This window comes from Ursus americanus, chromosome 5, assembly GCF_024610735.1.
Source record: "Ursus americanus isolate L20-20 chromosome 5, mUrsAme1.1.p, whole genome shotgun sequence".
Classification (NCBI taxonomy): Eukaryota; Metazoa; Chordata; class Mammalia; order Carnivora; family Ursidae; genus Ursus; species Ursus americanus.
The window spans coordinates 78,786,674-78,805,340 of record NC_142131.1 but is presented as its reverse complement, the minus strand read 5'-3'; the positions used below and the strand labels follow the sequence as shown (position 1 = coordinate 78,805,340).

Sequence of the window (18,667 nt, the reverse complement as noted above, 5' to 3'; positions counted from 1 at the left end):
AGAATGTTAAAAATTCACGGAAACAAATAAAAATGAAAGCACAACTGTTCAACACCTTTGGGAAGCAGGTGCTTTGCTACCCAAAGCAATCTACACATTCAATGCAATCCCTATCAAAATGCAGCACTCTGGCTAGACAAGTCTCCAAAGGCAAGGGAAACAAAAGCAAAAATGAACTATTGGGATCTCCTCAGGATAAAAAGGTTTTGCTCAGCAAAGGAAACAGTCAATAAATCTATAGGACAACCTATGGAATGGGAGAAGATATTTCCTAATGACTTATCAGATAAGAGGGAAGTATATAGCAATACAAGCCTTTCTCAAGAAACAAGAAAGGTCTCAAATACACAAGTTAAACTTACACCTAAAGGACCTGCAGAAAGAACAGAAAATAAAGCCTGAACACAGCAGGAGAAAAAAAATAATAAAGATTAGAGCAGAAATCAATGAAATAGTAACCAAAAGAACAGTAGAACAGTTCAACAGAACTAGGAGCTGGTTCCTTAAAAGAATTAATAAGATCAATAAATCCCTGGCCAGACTTATCCAAAATAAAATAGAAAGGACTCAAATAAAAAAAAAATCATGAATGAAAAATGAGAGATCACAACCAAGACGGAAGAAATATGAATGCTAAGAATATTATGAGCAATAATATGCCAATAAATTCGGCAAGACGGAGGAAATGGATACATTCGTAGAAACATATAAATTGCTAAAACTGAAACAGGAAGAAATAGAAAATCTGAACAGACCCATAACCAGCAAAGAAATTGAAACAGTAATGAAAAATCTCCCAACAAATGAGAGTCTAGGGCTAGACAGCTACCAGGGGAATTCTACCAAGCATTTAAAGGAGAATTAATATGTATACTTCCAAAGCTGTTTCAGAAAATTGAAATGGAAGGAAAACTTCCAAACTCATTCTATGAGGCCAGAATTACCTTGATCCCAAAAGCAAAGACCCCACCAAAACGGAGAATTACAGACCAATATTCCTGAGGAACAAGAATGCAAAAATTCTCACCAAGTTACTAGCCCATAGGACACAAGAGTGCATTAAAAGGATTATTCACCATGACCAAGTAGGATTTATTCCTGGGCTGCAAGGGTAGTTCAACATTCGAATTCAATCAATGTGATACCCCACATTAATAAAAGAAAGAACAAAAATGATGCGATCCTCTCAATAGATGCAGTAAAAGCATTTGACAAAATACACCATCCTTTCTTGATAAAAACCTTCCTCTATGTGGGGAGAGAGGGAACATACCTCAACATCATAAAAGCCATGTATGAAAGACCCACAGTGAATATTGGCCTAAATGGGAAAAAAACTGAGCTTTTCCCCTAAGGCCAGGAACATGACAGGGATGTACACTCTTACCACTGGAAGAGTGGTACTGGAAAGTCCAAATTAGTACTGGAAGTCCTGCCCTCAGCAATTAGACAACAAAAAGAAATAAAAGGCATATAAATTGGCAAAGAAGAAGTCAAACATTCACTCTTTGAAGACAACATCATACTCTATGTAGGAAACCCAAAGACTCCACCAACAAATTGCTATAACCGATAAAGGAATTCAGCAAAGTTGCAAGATAAAAAATCAATGCACAGAAGTCACTTACACTTTTATACACTAACAATGAGGCAGAAGAAAGAGAAATCAAGGAATCAATCCTTTTTACAATTGCATCAAAATCCATAAGATACCTAGGAATAAGCTTAACCAAAGGGGCAAAGGATATGTACTCTGAAAACTATAGAACAGTTATGAAAGAAATTGAGAAAGACATGAAGAAATAGAAAAACATTTCATGCTCATGGACTGGAAGAACAAATATTGTTAAAATGTCTATGCTACCCAAAGCAATCTACACATTCAATGCAATCCATATCAAAATACCATCAACATTTTTCAAAGAGCTGGAACAAATAATCCTATAATTTGTATGGAACCAGAAAAGACTCTGAATAGCCAAAGGAATGTTGAAAAAGAAACCAAAGGGGTGGCATTAAAATTCCAGACTTCAAGCTATATTACAAAGCTATAATCATCAAAACAGTATGGTACTGGCACAATAACAGACACATAGACCAATGGAACAGAATAGAGAACCCAGAAAAGGGCCCTCAACTCTGGTCAGCTAATCTTCAACAAAGCAGGAAAGAATATCCAATGGAAAAGGTCAGTTTCTTCAACAAACAGTGCTGGGAAAATTGAACAGCTACATGCAGAGGAATGAAACTGGACCTCTTTCTTATACAATCCACAAAAATAAACTCAAAATGGATGAAAGATCTAAATACAAGACAGGAATCCATCAGAATCCTAGATGAGAGAACACAGGCAGAAACCTCTTCGACCTCAGCTGCAGCACTCTGGCTAGACAAGTCTCCAAAGGCAAGGGAAACAAAAGCAAAAATGAACTATTGGGATCTCCTCAGGATAAAAAGCTTTTGCTCAGCAAAGGAAACAGTCAATAAATCTATAGGACAACCTATGGAATGGGAGAAGATATTTCCTAATGACTTATCAGATAAAAGGTTTGTATCCAAAGTCTATAAAGAGCTTATCAAACTCAACACCCAATAAAACAAAACAAAACAAAAAAATCCAGTCAAAAAATGGGCACAAGACATGAACAGACACTTCTCCAAAGAAGACATATAAATGGTCAACAGACACATGAAAAAATGCTCAAAATAACTCAGCGTAGGGGAAATACAAACCAAAACCACATTGAGATACCTCCTCACACCAGTCAGAATGCCTAAAATTAACAACTGAGGAAACAAGAGATGTTTAAGAATTTAAATTAAAAATTAAAGGAGAAAAAAATTCCGGTATAGTTAACATACAATGTTATATTATTTTCAGGTATACAATTATAATGATTCAACACTTCTAATCATTACTTGAAGCTCATCACAATAGGTATACTTTTTAATCCCCATCACCTATTTCACCCATTCTCCCTTGACTTTGTTAGCCAACAGTTGCTCTTTATATTTGAGAATCGGTTTGTTTATTTATTTATTTGTTTGTTTATTTTAGTCTCTTTTTTGTTTTGTTTTGTTTTGATTCTTAAATTTCACATATGAGTGAAATCATATGGCATTTAGTTTTGTCTGATTGACTTAATTCACTTATTATAATACCCCCATGTCCATCTAGTTACTAAAAATGACAAAATCTCATTTTGGCGGGGGCAAGATGGCAGAAGAGTAGGGGACTTCATTTCATCTGGTTCCTTGAACTTAGCTGGATATCTATCAAACTACTCTGAACACTCACAAATTCAGCCTGAGATGTAAGAAAATATATCTGGAACTCTACAAGTAGAAAAGTGACTCTTTTTTACAAGGTAGGAGGTGCAGAGATGTGAATCTGCAGGGAGATATTGGAAGATAAACAGAGGGCAGAGGGAGCCTCAATAAGCTGGCTACTGGAAAGTGATAGTCCACTGGAGAATAAAATCAGAACCCTTAGAATTCTTCTCCGAGGAGAGACATCCCTTTTTGAAAGGGGCTCAGGGGATGAAAAGGGCAGAGTTCTACTGGGTCATTGTGGTCTCAGGATAGCAGGAGACACAGAACAAAGGGGTTGTATGAACAGGTAAAGTGCCAAAACAGTGGAGCCGGGAAACTGGTTACAGTCAGCAAGCCCAGGAGGGATCTCTCAGCTCGGGTGGTCATAAACTGTGAGCTGGGCCAGTCAGCTCCCTGAGCACCCTATAGGATGAGAACGCATGAGCTATTTACCATCCCCTGGGAGGGGCTAAATGGTTGCAGCCATAACCAGACAATAGCTCTCAGGGTGGCAGTGGCCCTGGAAAGGACAGTAGGGCTACACCCAGCCATGGCCCTAGAGCAGCAGAGCAGGGTACATGCATGAGCCTACAACTGCTCACAGTACACACAAAGGGCAGTGATGCTCCTGGGTCCCTCGGACTTCTCCCAGGAGGATTACAGTGGGCACGCACTGCAAGAGACTGCAGAATTTGGCACACACAAAAGTGAAAACTATTTGTCCCAGAGGGTTTAATTGAAGAGGGGGTACCTCGATCTTTTGGCTCTGGGCCAGCTATCCACACGTGGCCATTTTTACTCTGATCCTCTAAAGAGGCAAAGAAAGCCTCCAGGGAACAAAGCCACACAGAGGATCAGATTACAATGAGCCCAGCCCCCTGACAAGGGGTGGGACAACTCTGCCCAGGCAAAGACACCTGAGAAGCAGCACAGCAGGCCCCTCCCCCAGAGGACAGATTGGAAGAATAGGTGGACAAGTTTATGGATCCCACAAGACTAAAACTCCAGCACCAGGGGAAAAAAGTATATTGAGCTCGAGGTATTTTCTCATGATTTGTTTATTTTTCAGTCTAAAATTTTCCATTTCTTTTTTTTTTTTACCTTTTTCCCATTTCAACTAGATTCCTAATTTACCAACTTACTTTTTAAGCAATTTTTATTTTTTACATCTACATTTTATAGATATATGCTTCATTTTAGTCCTTTTTGCATTCTATTCATTATATATATATGTATATATATATATACACAAATATACACATATATATGTATGTATATAACATATACATAAAGTTTTGCTTTCTTTGCTATTTTGAGATGTAGTGTCTTCTAACAGACCAAATTTCAATAAGGAACAAGTGGATCACCCTGCTTTGTCCACCCTGTGAGATTAAAGTCCCCCTCCTTTTTTTTTTTCATTGGTTTTGTTTGTTTTTATATAGTGGCTTCCAACTGCGTTGGATTTGTCTAGGGTGTATTTTTCTTGGGTTGTGGTTGATACTTTGGACTCTGCTCACTCACTCATCCATTCTTCTCTGAGCAAAATAAATAGAAGAAGGAATTCACAACAAAAGAAAAAACAGAGCTCTGACACAGAGCTAATCAATATGGATATAAATAAGATGTCAGATATGGAATTCAGGATAGGAATTATAAAGTTAATAACTGGGCTTCAAAAAAGCATAAATGACAGAAGAGAATCTCTAAGGGTGGAAATGAGATCTAATTTGGCTATGACTCAAATGCAAAATGAGAACAAATCTGGTGGAAATTAAGAATGCTATGACTCAAATGCAGTCTAAACTGGATGCTCTGATGGCCAGGGTAAAGGAGGCAGAAGAGTGAATTAGTGAGTTAGAAGATGAGATGATAGAAAAGAAGGAAAGAGAAGAAGCATGGGAAAAGAAACTCTTTTCAAGAAAAAAAGGCTACAGGAGATTACTGACTCAATGAAATGTTCCAATGTCAGAATCATTGGCATCCCTGAGGGGGTGGAGAAAGAGAGAGGTCTAGAAAAGATATTTGAACAAATTGTAGCTGAGAACTTCCCTAATCTGGTGAAGGAAACAAGCATTAGTGTATAAGAGGCAGAGAGGATGAATGAAAGATCAGAGAGATCATGACTAACACCAAGGAAATAGAAAAAATCATTAGAAACTATTATCAACAACTATATGCCAATAAATTAAGCAACCTGGAAGAAATGGATGCCTTCCTGGAAACCTATAAGCTACTAAGACTGAGACAGGAAGAAATTGATTATCTAAATAGACCGATTAATCATGAAGAGATTGAAATACTGATCAAAAGCCTCCCAAAAAACAAGAGTCCAAGGCCTGACGGATTCCCCGGGGAATTCTACCAAACATTCAAAGAAAAAATAATACCTATTCTCCTGAAGCTGTTTCAAAAAAATAGAAACAGAAGGAAAACTACCAAACTCATTCTATGAGGCCAGGATTCCCTTGATCTCCAAACCAGGCAAAGACCCCATCAAAAAGGAGAATTACAGACCGATATTCCTGATGAATATGGATGCCAAAATTCTCCACGAGATCCTAGCTAATAGGATCCAACAGTACATTAAAAGGATTATCCATCATAACCAAGTGGGATTCATCCCTGGGATGCAAGGGTGATTCAACATTCGCAAATTGATCAGTTTGATAGATCACATCAACAAGAAAAGAGTCAAGAACCATATGACCCTCTCAATTGATGCAGAAAAAGCATTTGACAAAATACAGCATCCTTTCCTGATTAAAACCCTTCAGAGTGTAGGGATAGAGGGTACATTCCTCAATTTCATAAAAACCATCTATGAAAAGCCTACAGTGAATATCATTCTCAATGGGGAAAAGCTGAGAGCCTTTTCCTTAAGATCAGGAACATGACAAGGATGCCCACTCTCACAATTATTGTTCAGCATAGTACTTGAAGTCATAGCAACAGCAATCAGACAACAAAAAAGGATAAAAGGTATCCAAATCGGCAAAGAAGAAGTCAATCTGTTTCTCTTCACAGATGACATGATAGTCTATATGGAAAACCCAAAGGATTTCACCCCCAAATTACTAGAACTTATAGAGCAATTCAGTAATGTGGCGGGATACAAAATCAATGCTCAGAAATCAGTTGCATTTCTTTTTTCTTTCTTTTTTTTTTAAGATTTTATTTATTTATTTATTTGACACAGAGAGAGTCAGCCAGCGAGAGAGGGAACACAAGCAGGGGGAGTGGGAGAGGAAGAAGCAGGCTCACAGTGGAGGAGCCTGATGTGGGGCTCGATCCCATAATGCCGGGATCACGCCCTGAGCCGAAGGCAGACGCTTAACGACTGAGCCACCCAGGCGCCCCATCAGTTGCATTTCTATACACGAACACTGAGAATGAAGAAAGAGAAATTAGGGAATTGATTCCATTTATAATAGCACCAAAAACCACAAAATATCTCGGAATAATCTTTTTTTTTTAAAGATTTTATTAATTAATTTGACAGAGAGAGACAGCCAGCGAGAGAGGGAACACAAGCAGGGGGAGTGGGAGAGGAAGAAGCAGGCTCCTAGTGGAGGAGCCTTATGTGGGGCTCGATCCCAGAATGCTGGATTCACGCCCTGAGCCAAAGGCAGACGCTTAACAACTGCGCCACCCAGGCGCTCCATCTTGGAATAATCTTAACCAGAGAGGCAAAGGTTCTCTACTCTAGAAACTACAGAACACTGTTGAAAGACATTGAAGAAGACACAAAAAGATGGAAAAATATTCCATGCTCATGGATCGGAAGAATTAACATAGTTAAAATGTCTATGCTACCCAGAGCAATCTATACTTTCAATGCCATCCCGATCAAAATAACAATGACATTTTTCAAAGAGCTGGAATAAACAATCCTAAAGTTTGTGTGGAACCAGAAAGGACCCCGAATCACTAAGGAAATGTTGAAAAAGAAAAAGAAAGCCGGGGGCATCACATTGCCTGATTTCAAGCTATACTACAAAGCTGTGATCACAAAGACAGCATGGTACTGGCACAAAAACAGACACATAGACCAATGGAACAGAATACAAACTCCAGAAATGGACCTTCAACTCTAACTAATCTTTGACAAAGCAGGAAAAAACATCCAGTGGAAAAAAGACAGTCTCTTCAATAAATGGTGCTGGGAAAATTGGACAGCTATATATAGAAGAATGAAACTTGACCACTCTCTCACACCATGCACAAAGATAAACTCCAAATGGATGAAAGACCTGGAAGTGAGACAGGAATCCATCAAAATCATAGAGGAGAACATAGGCTGTAACCTCTTCGACATTGGCCACAGCAACTTCTTTCATGACAAATCTCCAAAGGCTAGGAAATCAAAAGCACAAAGGAACTTTTGGGACTTCCTCAAGATAAAATCTTCTGCATAGCAAAGGAAACAGTCAACAAAACAAAGAGGCAACCCACAGAATGGGAGAAGATATTTGCAAATGACACTACAGATAAAAGGTTGGTATCCAAGATCTGTAAAGAACTTCTCAAACTCAATACCCAAGAAACAAATAATCAAATAAAAAAATGAGCAGAAGATGGGGCGCCTGGGTGGCTCAGTTGTTAAGCGCCTGCCTTTGGCCCAGGGCGTGACCCCAGAGTCCTGGGATGGAGTCCCACATCAGGCTCCTCTGCTGGGAGCCTGCTTCTTCCTTTCCCACTCCCCCTGCTTGTGCTCCCTCTCTCGCTGGCTGCCTCTCTTTCTATCAAATAAATAAATAAAATCTTTAAAAAAAAAGAGCAGAAGATATAAACAGACACTTTTCCAATGAAGACATACAAATGGCTAAGAGACACATGAAAAAATGTTCAACATCATTAGCCATCAGGAAAATACAAATCAAAACCACATTGAGATACCACCTTACACCAGTTAGAATGGCAAAAATGGACAAGGCAAAAACAGCAATTGTTGGAGAGGATGTGGAGAAAGGGGAACCCTCTTATACTGTTGGTGGGAATGCAAGTTGGTACAGCCACTTTGGAAAGCAGTGTGGAGTTTCCTCAAAAATTTAAAAATAGAGCTACCCTACAATCCAACAATTACACTACTGGGTATTTACCCCAAAGATACAGTCATAGTGAAGAGAAAGGCCCTATGAACCCCAATGTTCATAGCAGCATTGTCCACAATAGCCAAACTGTGGAAGGAGTTGAGATGCCCTTCAACAGATAACTGGATAAAGAAGATGTGGTCCGTATATACAATGGAATATTACTCAGCCATCAGAAGAATGATTACTCCACATTTGCAGCAACATGGATGGGACTGGAGGAGATAATGCTAAGTGAAAGAAGTCAAGCAGAGAAAGACAATTATCATATGGTTTCACTCCTTTATGGAACATAAGAAATAGCAGGGAGATCGGTAGGAGAAGGAAGGGAAAAATGAAGGGGGGTAAACAGAAGGGGGAATGAACCACGATAGGCTATGGGCTGTGGGAAACAAACTGAGGGGTTTAGAGGGTGGGGGTGGGGGGATGGGCTCGGCCAGTGATGGGTATTAAGGAGGGCATGTATTGCATGGAACACTGGGTGTTATAGGCAGGCAATGAATCATGGAATACTACATCAAAAAAAAAATAGAGCATGTTGTTTCTTACTCCTGAGAACAATGGCTTCATGAAAAGAAGGTCATATAGTATTCAGGGCCTGGTGCTTCAGCGAATATCTGTGGCATGTGCTGCATACACTCTGCTGCTGTGTTTTGGCTGCTCTATCCTCCAGGCCAGTTGTCTGCAGAAACTCTCCTTGCCTGCAGTGAGTAGTTTTGGACTTTGGCCTGAATGTGGTGAGTTTTAACTAGGTGTGCTCTGGTCTGCTTGTCAAATGAGACCTAATGCTACTTCCACTAGAACTGAAGACTTGCAGAACTCTCTGATCAGTTGATGTGTTGTGTGCTGGGGTTTCTGCCCGTCTTCTGGGTAAGGGGCCTGCTGCTCACACGTGCCCAAGAAAAGCAGTACAAACAGAGCGCAGGTGGGCAGGACTTGGTGTAAGCAGTTTAGACAGCCAGTGTCAGTGCTATGATGTTTAATACAAGTGGTTGTGTGCTTATGCTGAAGGGCAAGGGAGGGAAGTGGCAATGGCCAGCTCCTTTGTTCCTGGAGAGGGTTCTCTGTGCTTGCTGCTCTCAGGGAAGCACTCTCAGAAGAGGTAATAATCTCCTGGGCATACCAGGAATTTTTCGATCACCATTTTCACACTTTCTGTCTCCAGGTTGTTTGCCAACCAGGAGCACCAGTGTGCAATTTGGGCTCTATCCCAGCCAAGCCTATTGACCTTTAAAACTCAAAAATTTAGGGAAGTGCTGTGGCAGGGGCCTGTGCTGATCTTTTGTGGGAGCCACACTGGGACTGATGCAGGTTTGACCAAGAAAGACAGTCGTGCCAGAGTGCCCGGGCATGCAGTTTGGAGCAATCAGGCTAGGCAGCCAGTGTCCAGGCTAGTCACCCTTAGCAGGTGTTTTTTTATCTATGGTAAGGGGTGGTGCAGGAAAATGGTGCCTGCCAGCTTTTTGTCCCCAGAGAGGCAGTTTTGTGAATACCACCTCTCATAGATGAGCTCTACGAAGAGTGAATAATGTCTCCCCTATGAGCCTTAGGCACTCCTCAGATCAAGCCAGTTGCCCCCAGGTTACTTCCCTGCCTTCTCTCCAGGAGTAGGGCAACCCCCTCAGGGCTCCATACCAGCCAAGCCGCCAACCTTTAAAACTCCAGTCTTTGAGCTTTGCAGGTGCAAAAAGACAAAATCAGCCCCTTTCATTTTCCCACTAATGGCTTTGGGGGAAGTGTTCTCCTTGTGCATTCACCTATGTGCTCCTTTCCCTTGCCTTTCTCCATGACCAAGGCTTCCTCCTCTCTGCAGCACCTGTGATCCATTTCTCCCCCCAAAGCACATCTCCACATTTCTTACCTCCTCATTGCGGTCTGTTTTCTACCTCTAGTGGTGCAATTTGTACTGCCTGTCCTCAGGTCGATATTATGGGTATTCAGAATGATTTGGTAGTTATCTAGTTGTGTTCGAGGAATGAGACGAGGGAAGCATCCTCTGACTATGCTGCCATCTTAGCTCTTCTCAGCTACTATCAATCTTAATCATGAAAGACTAAATGCTTTCTCCTAACATCAGGAACAAAACAAGAATATCCTTTCTCACTACTCTATAATACATGCTACTTCAAGTCTTATCTTGTGCAATTAGACAAGAATTTAAAAGGTATATTTACTAGAATAGAAAAAATAGAACTGCCTCTGTTTATAGGTCATATAATTTTTCACATTAAAAAATTCCAACAACTCTACAAAAAGCCCCTAAACTAGTACATGAGTGGAAATGTCACAGAATATAAGGTCATTTTACAAAAGTATTCCTGTATTGCAGTAATGAAAAATTGGAACCTGAAATTTGTAAAAAAAAAAAAAAAATCAGTAACACTAAATAAATAAAACAGTCATAAAAAACAAAACATGAGGAGGAGCTATACAATAATTACTAAACATTAATGAAACAAATAAAAGAAGATTCAAATACATGGAAATACAAATTATGTTCATAGATTGAAAGCACAATAATCTGATGATGTTAATTTCTGCCAATTAGATCTATAGATTCTAAACAGTCACAGTCAAAATCTCAGCAAGCTTACTCATAGATACAGACAAGCATATACTAAAATTACATAGTAAAGGCAAAGAAAACAGAATAGACAAAACAATTTCAAAAAAATAAAGTTTGAAGACTACATCCTTTTCTTACTCTATTATAACACTTGGAACATTGGGTATTGAAAAAAAGATAGATATAGACAACAATGGAACAGAATAAAGAGGACAGAAATTGACCTACATATAATGAAACAATTTTCACAATTTGCTACAGCAATTCAAAGGAGAAAGAAATTCCTTATCAAGAATTATACGCAAGTAATGAATCATGGAACTTTAAAAAATAAAATAAAATAAAATAAAATAAAATAAAATAAAATAAAATAAAACAAAATAAATAAAAATGGTGAATGGAAAAAAAAAAAGAATGTTGCTGGAAAAAGTGGACACTAATGCAGGGTGGAGGGGAAGGGGAAGGAACAAATTAGCCCATAGACAGGAAAGAGACGGGCAATAAAAGGGGGAGGTAGGGGAACCCAATGGAAAATCTCACCTCATCAGTTTACCTGCATTCCTTTCTCCATATGCTCGCTGTAGAAAAGGTTTGGAGTAATATATTTCTCTCCCCAAGTTAATTTACCTGTGTTGTGCTCCTAATAATTTCAGTCTCTTGTGGAGCACTTTCACTATACCATACTTCTTTTACATAAATGTTAAACTGCCTTTATTCAGGACCTTGTATCCCCACAAGGTCCCTAAGTGACTGAGTCAATCCCCATCTTGTGAGTAAAGGGAAATGTCTGCCATAGGTCAGAAAGCTAGAAAGCAACACAACCACACTCTCTGCTCACCCTCAGACAAATATCCACCTGTGCACACATGGCATCTCCACTCCAAGTTCAAACAGACACCTCAAGTCTCACAGTTCTGTTTCTAAGCTCTTGATTCTTGACTCCTCTACTTCACCTTTACCTCCAGGGTTGCTCTCCTATAGGCTCCCCCATCTACTTGAATGGCACTTCCCTTCACTCAGTTGCTCAGGACAAACCAGCAAGTGATTCTTATATCCTCCCTCTCATATCTTCCCCAGCTAGTCAACAAACCCACAGGGTCTGTCTTCAAAATACATCCTGAATGCAGTCTCTTCTCACACCCTCTCTCTTGCTCTTGCCCAAATACACCAGCATCTCTCACATGAACAGCTAAATAAGCACCCTTAGGTGTTTTACGCCTGCCCCATCAGCCCCCATGATCATCTATCTGCCAAACTCCATCCAAAGCCTAAATTAGGTCATGTCCTCCCTTCAGTGGTTTCCATCATAGAATAAATTCTGAAGCAAATACCATGCCCTCTGCTGTCTTGTATCACCTGGTCCCTGATTACGTCTAAGCCTTTCTTTCCTACCACTCTTTCATTGTGCACACTACTGCATAATACACCCCAGGGGCTCCCTGCTTGTCAGTGGACATGGCAAGCTCCTTGCATTTTTATAGCCTTAGAATTTGCTGTTCCCTCCCCTGGCACTACATATATGCACATTTTTTACCTTTGCTCAACTGTCAGGTCTTCAGAGAGGCTTTCCCTGACCACCATTTTGAAACATCCTCCCTCTCCACTTCCACTTCTTTATCCTTCTTCATAGGATACCAGCACCACCTGACCCTATATCACCTTTCAATTTCTCAACTATTTCTTGTATTTCTCCCCCATGAAGTAACGTTCAATGTGGGAAGGGGCTTGGTTCCTTTTATTCCCTTCATATCCCTAGTGTTCATTTGGAAAATACTCAGGCAATGCCTAAGGGCTGCTGAAGGAGCCCAGGATCTTCACATGTTATGACTATTAGATTAATGCTGAATGAACAGGTGAGAAACTAAATGAATGAACAGGACTAGATGATGAGGCAAAGCCCCTGACCATAATAATCTCACCATCCTTCTTCTTGGTAAGCTTTCTATTCTTCATTGTGTAGTGCAGTAACACCTCTTACCTTTTCTCAGATTGGCACACTCTTGAGTTTGTTTTTTGGTTTTGGGGAAGGTTTGGTTTTGGTTGATAAATTCATATTTTTCTGGGGGAAACATCTAAGCTGCGCAGCATCTGAGATAAGGTCAAGGTATTAAGTACATCGTGATCCACACAGAACCTTCAAATGTGGATGGGGTATAACTGGGTCACCCAAAGAAAAAAACAAGGAAGAGCAAATAAAAAAATAGAGTCTGGAGTCCAAGTCCACTTCTTCCATTGCCCAGTTCTGTGACTTTGAGCAAATGACTCAACGATCTGGGCTTCATTTTTAAAAAGTAGGTGATAAAAGTGCCACAACTCAGCTTGTTATGAGAGTCGAATGATAGCATTAGCCTGGCGCACAATTATATTTCAATAAAACTTCTCTGTCTTCACGATTATACATGAGAAAAGATATCCCCAAAAAGATCACTGAAGTTTAACTCCCTCTTTCCTGATGATGACTTCCAGGAAGTGATTACATTTGTCCCTTGCTATGTTGACATAAGGCTGTTACAGTATTAGAGGGAGGCCTAGCTGGACTTTACATATCACCTGTTCTGGCAATGTCTTCCTTTAAAGAACTAGTATGCTATCTCATAACTCCTGAACTGGACAGAAATTAGGGCAAGGGCTGTTTTACCACTAACCCAGCTGGTAAGAAGACTGCAGGATGACTTCAGACAGGAGAACTGAGGATCAGGGGTGAGTGGTTTCCCTTCCTCACCTACACCAACTCTCTGATGGTCCAAGTCACTATGCCCAGATTCAGGTCATAAAAAGGAGTTTTGTGTTCAAGGGGAGGTCTCATGGAGAGCAAAAGTGTTAAAGCACAGTGAGATGGTAGTGAGGGCTCACCCCAGATACCTATAGTGATGGCAAATAATCACAGCACCTCCTGGAGGAGCTTGAGAAGCCCCGTCAGACAGATACTGACTGCTTCTGGAAGGCTGACATGATAAGGAACCAAAATCACTCACAATTGTTGGTTGGCTGGGATAACAGGTTTTGGATAGCAGACACCTCACAGCTCTATCTCCTCCCCTCAGGGCCTAACACTTCTGTACCCTCCTAACAGCCACCTCCTTTCACATGTTGCACTGTCAGAGGAATCCTTTAGACCTTTCGTGAATGCCAGCCAGGCACATGAACACTGTTGTTCACCCTGGAATGAGGTTGATAAAACCAGAGAACTAAAACTTATTCCCCTACTTCCACCTTCTTCTGAGTTTTTCTTTATACAGCAAAAGATTCATTTGCCTGTCTCATCTGGAAACAAGGGAATTTAAAACAAAACCCACAGATGTAAGTGATTGATAACTCTCATCTTATCACAAGTGTTTTCCCAAAGGGACCCATATAAGACTCATTGGATTTGCCTTTTGCTGCCTTAATGGAAGGCTACTGAACTGGAAGGAAAAGGCCCATGGATATTGACAAGGCAGGAAACAACAAATGTTGGAGAGGATCTGGAGAAAGGGGATCCCTCCTACATTATTGGTGGGAATGCAAGTTGGTACAGCCACTCTGGAAAACAGTGTGGAGGTCCCTTAAAAAGTTAATATTGAGCTTTCCTATGATCCAGCCATTGCATTACTGGGTATTTACCCCAAAGATACAGACGTAGTGAAGAGAAGGGCCATATGCACCCCAATGTACATAGCAGCATTGTCCACAATAGCTAAATTGTGGAAGGAACCAAGATGCCCTTCAACAGATGACTGGATTAAGAAGATGTGGTCCATATATACAATGGAATATTACTCAGCCATCAAAAAGAACGATTTCTCAACATTTGCCACAACATGGGTGGGACTGGAGGAGGTAATGCTAAGCGAAATAAGTCAAGCAGAGAAAGACAATTATCATATGGTTTCATTCATTGATGGAACAGAAGAAGTAGGAAGATCGATAGGAGAAGGAAGGGAAGAAGAAAGGGAGGTAAACAGAAGGGGGAATGAACCATGAGAGACTATGGACTCTGGGAAACAAACTGAGGGCTTCAGAGGGAATGGGGGTGGGGGAATGGGATAGGCCGGTGATGGGTATTAAGGAGGGCACGTATTGCATGGTGCAGTGAGTGTTATACGCAAGTAATGAATCGTGGAATTTTACATCAAAAACTAGGGATGTACTGTATGGTGACTAACATAATATAATAAAAAAATTATTAAAAAAAAATAAAAGGTCTTGACTTGCAGAGGAGGGGAAGGTTGTATAAGTCCCAGGGCTGGCCACATCTGGATGAGGATATGAAAGAAGGATTTCCGCAGCGCCCATGCTCTTTATAAGGCTAGATGGGATCTGGTGGGGAAATGGCAAGCAGCCTGGATTCTGAGAGTATAAATTCTGCCCTGGGAATGCATATCAAAATCTAAGGAGCAAAAATTTTAAATGCAGTGTGGCCATACACCGCAAAAGGAAGGTCCAGTGCTCCTTCTTTTTGAATATTTCACAAATCTCTTATGCATGAGGCAGCACAATTATTCACTTTGTCCTTTACTGACCCTTTTCTGTCTTACAGGGGGCTTAAAAAATAACTTATTCTTGACTCTAAAGACAAATGCAGTGGAGGCATGTAAGTCCTAAGGAGTAAAGGATATGGAGAGCTGACACAAGCTCACCCATGCCCTGCAAGCATCCCCCAGGGGGATGGGGGTGGAGGAGGATTGTGTAGTTTTTTTGGCTCCTGAGTGAGTGAGCTTCATGATACTTTATAGCTAACGGCCACTCGCATCCATAACTTGCTTTGGCACTCACCAGTGGCACCACAGCTGCAGAGTATTCCTCAATGGTCTCCTCTGACGCACAAGAGTGTGCGTATTTCTGAATGAGGGTTTTGCTCGCTGTGTAATCAAAACCTATTTGTTAGCAGCTTGAGGGTAGATCTGATGGCCTGGGTTTTGTGCTAAGTCTGATGATATCTCTGTTGCCCTATGCACCCAACCCTCCTAACTCTTCTGCTCTTCCTTCTTCTTCAGGTTACCCACCAGTCAGTCATGGGATACAGCCAACCTTATCCCTTCAAATCCCATTAGCAATACCCTTCATCTCTGCTGTGCAATACCATATGAGCTACAACATTTCATATAAGGCAGGTGCCATGAACATTGAAAAGGCATTGGGAGAAGGGCAGTTGCTGGAGATGGGCTCTGTGGTCAGAAGGACACTGGAGACAGCATCCAGTGCCCAGTGAGCATTGCTGTGACAGGGGACTACAGTAATGTATGTTCTTCTTCATCAAGGCACTGTGGGGAATTGGGCATGAGGAGGAGGCCTTGGCTCCCACTGAGGTGGTGATGACACCCAGATTCCCACTTGCTACTCTTCCTCCCTCCTATTTCCTACTGCCAGGCATAGGGACTGTTACCCAAAGCCTGGAGAACTATCTGGGGTAGATGAAGTTTAGCCAGTATGACCTTGTCATCATCATTTCATCCAAAGAGTTCAGCACGAATCTCCTGAAGCTTGCCAAAACCGTACAGAGCCTGGGAAAGATGTTGTCTACTGACTGAACCAAGCTGGACAGGGACCTCAGCACAACTGCTCTCTCAGAGGAACAATCCCTGCAGAATATCCAGGAGAATATCCAGGAAACTCTCCAGAAGCAGTTGTTGTGTGAACTCATCATAGATCTCGAGGCTTGACTTCCTAGAGCAAAGGGACACCTTGCACAAGGATCTCTCTGACATCAGGTACCATGGTAACCTGGAAAACCTATCCCACACCAATGAGAAGATCTTTAATCACAAGGCAACCTCCTTGCAGAAAAGAATAGCCTTATGATGTTTTCAGGACACCTTTGGCATCCAGGATGAAGATAATTTGGCATACTGTCTGAACACCTACTACTCTCTCTTTAGTATGGGTGATAAATCTCTCTAGCAGGTGGCCAGATTATGGGAATACCCATGGAGGACTACAGGGACCATCATGAAGTCCCTGGATCTGTTCACTCTCCAAAAAGTAGCCTGGAACCTGACTTTTATGACTTGTTCAGTCACAAAGCATTCCTCAGACTTCCTAGCTACATTCAATTCTGGATAATTATGTCATTCTCTGGGTGGGTGAAGCAAAGATCCTTCCTTGAGTTCTGTGCCAAGGAAATGAAAACTATCCCGAGGAAATCCTTTCCTTCAGGGAAACTGGTTTGGGAATAGTCCATTAGGCTTGTTCTGAAGTGGAAGCCAGGCAACTTTTGGGTCCTCTTTCAATAGGATACCGTTTTTCTCTGCTAGAAATAGAGACATTTAATCTAACACTTTCTTCTATTTCTAGAAATGTTACTTAGCTCTTTGAAAGCTGTTTTTAAAATTGCCTATCTTTGCAGCCCCAATCCGAACACACCCTCCCTTTGAAGAATAAATATTTGTTAAAATCATTAAACAAGTTTTCTGGGTTCAGAATATAGAAATTTCGTTTTCAGTTGCAAGTTGTCATGTATGTCTGCATCAGTCTCATCCTCCCTAATGCATTAAAGTTGATTCCTATTCATAAAGCCCTATTCTTCCTCCTTTCACTGGACCCACTGAAATACACCTGATGCAAAGGAACATGTCACCATTTTGGGATAGATGGAGAGTATATTTGTAACTGTTTTGTGAACCCTATTGAAAATTGGGCCACGACTCCAGGGCAGACCTCCCTGCCTCAAAGATGCTTAACCCTGACAGCCGTCTTCACAGGTGCAGAGAACAATCAATATTTTAAAAGGTCATATAGATTTATATTAGAAGGATCCTAGCAAGAAAGAGACGGTGTGCTGGAACCTCAATCTGGGTTAATTGAGGAGGATGTAAGAAGGAGAGTGTTTTTAAAGGTATGGGTAGGGTATAAGGAGGCCACTAAGAGAAAGTATTGACCACAGAGGAAGCAACAGTAGGGGACTGACTCCCCTAAGACCTAAAGGAGCAGATAGAGGGACAACTTATTGGGCCCTAGAGATGGCAGACATACACAGTGGGCTGCCTGACAACTGTGGCTGCAGAAGAGGAAGGTCACCTAGCAGACCAGAGAGAATCAAATCTTGCCATCACGCTTCTCCCTTTCAATCTGCTGCCAGTCCTATCCATTGGCTAAGTGCCAATAGCATCCAGAGGGCAAGAAGCTCCACAAACACAACCCATGCAGGTCAGGCAGTTATGATGCCTAACAGAGTGGAGAAGGTCAGAGAGTGGATCTGGAGAGGAAAGAGATAGTTAGCACTGGAGTATTTTGAGAACAACTGCAAAGCAAGTGTATGCCAATGCCACTAGGAGAGGAAATGGCAAAGGACTAATCCAAATGACAATTCTGGACAGTTTTTACATAAACACAAAGCAATGCTCATCACCTAGGTTGTTCCGTTCATATACTTTCACAGATTATATATATATATATATATATATATATATATATATATATATATATATATATATATATATATTTGAATTGGGTATCGTTATCCCCTTGCTCAGAGCTAAACTATTCATCCCTTCCATATACACTCAGCTCCCAAACTTTCTTCTTCCTCACAAGCCCTATCACAAATTCATTGATCAAAGAACCAACATAAAGACAGATTTGTCCCTCTCACTCATTTTTACCACAGCCAAAAATATCAAGCCCTGTCAGTTCACCATGTTTTCTATATCACACATATATCACTCCCCTGTTCATCATTTCTCACTTGGACTATTGCAGTTGCTTGCCTCCTCAGATCCCG

The 18,667-nt window shown here is 41.0% G+C and overlaps 1 pseudogene across 1 annotated transcript in view; it reads left to right on the top strand.

The window, feature by feature from the left end:
* Positions 1–18,212, top strand: part of LOC123780223 (immunity-related GTPase family M protein 1-like) — a 37,709-nt pseudogene extending 19,497 nt beyond the window's left edge. The window contains exon 3 of the transcript XR_006776365.2: positions 15,945–18,212. The product of XR_006776365.2 is annotated as an immunity-related GTPase family M protein 1-like (transcript). The remainder of the gene's footprint in view (positions 1–15,944) is intronic.
* Positions 18,213–18,667: the final 455 nt, after the last annotated feature.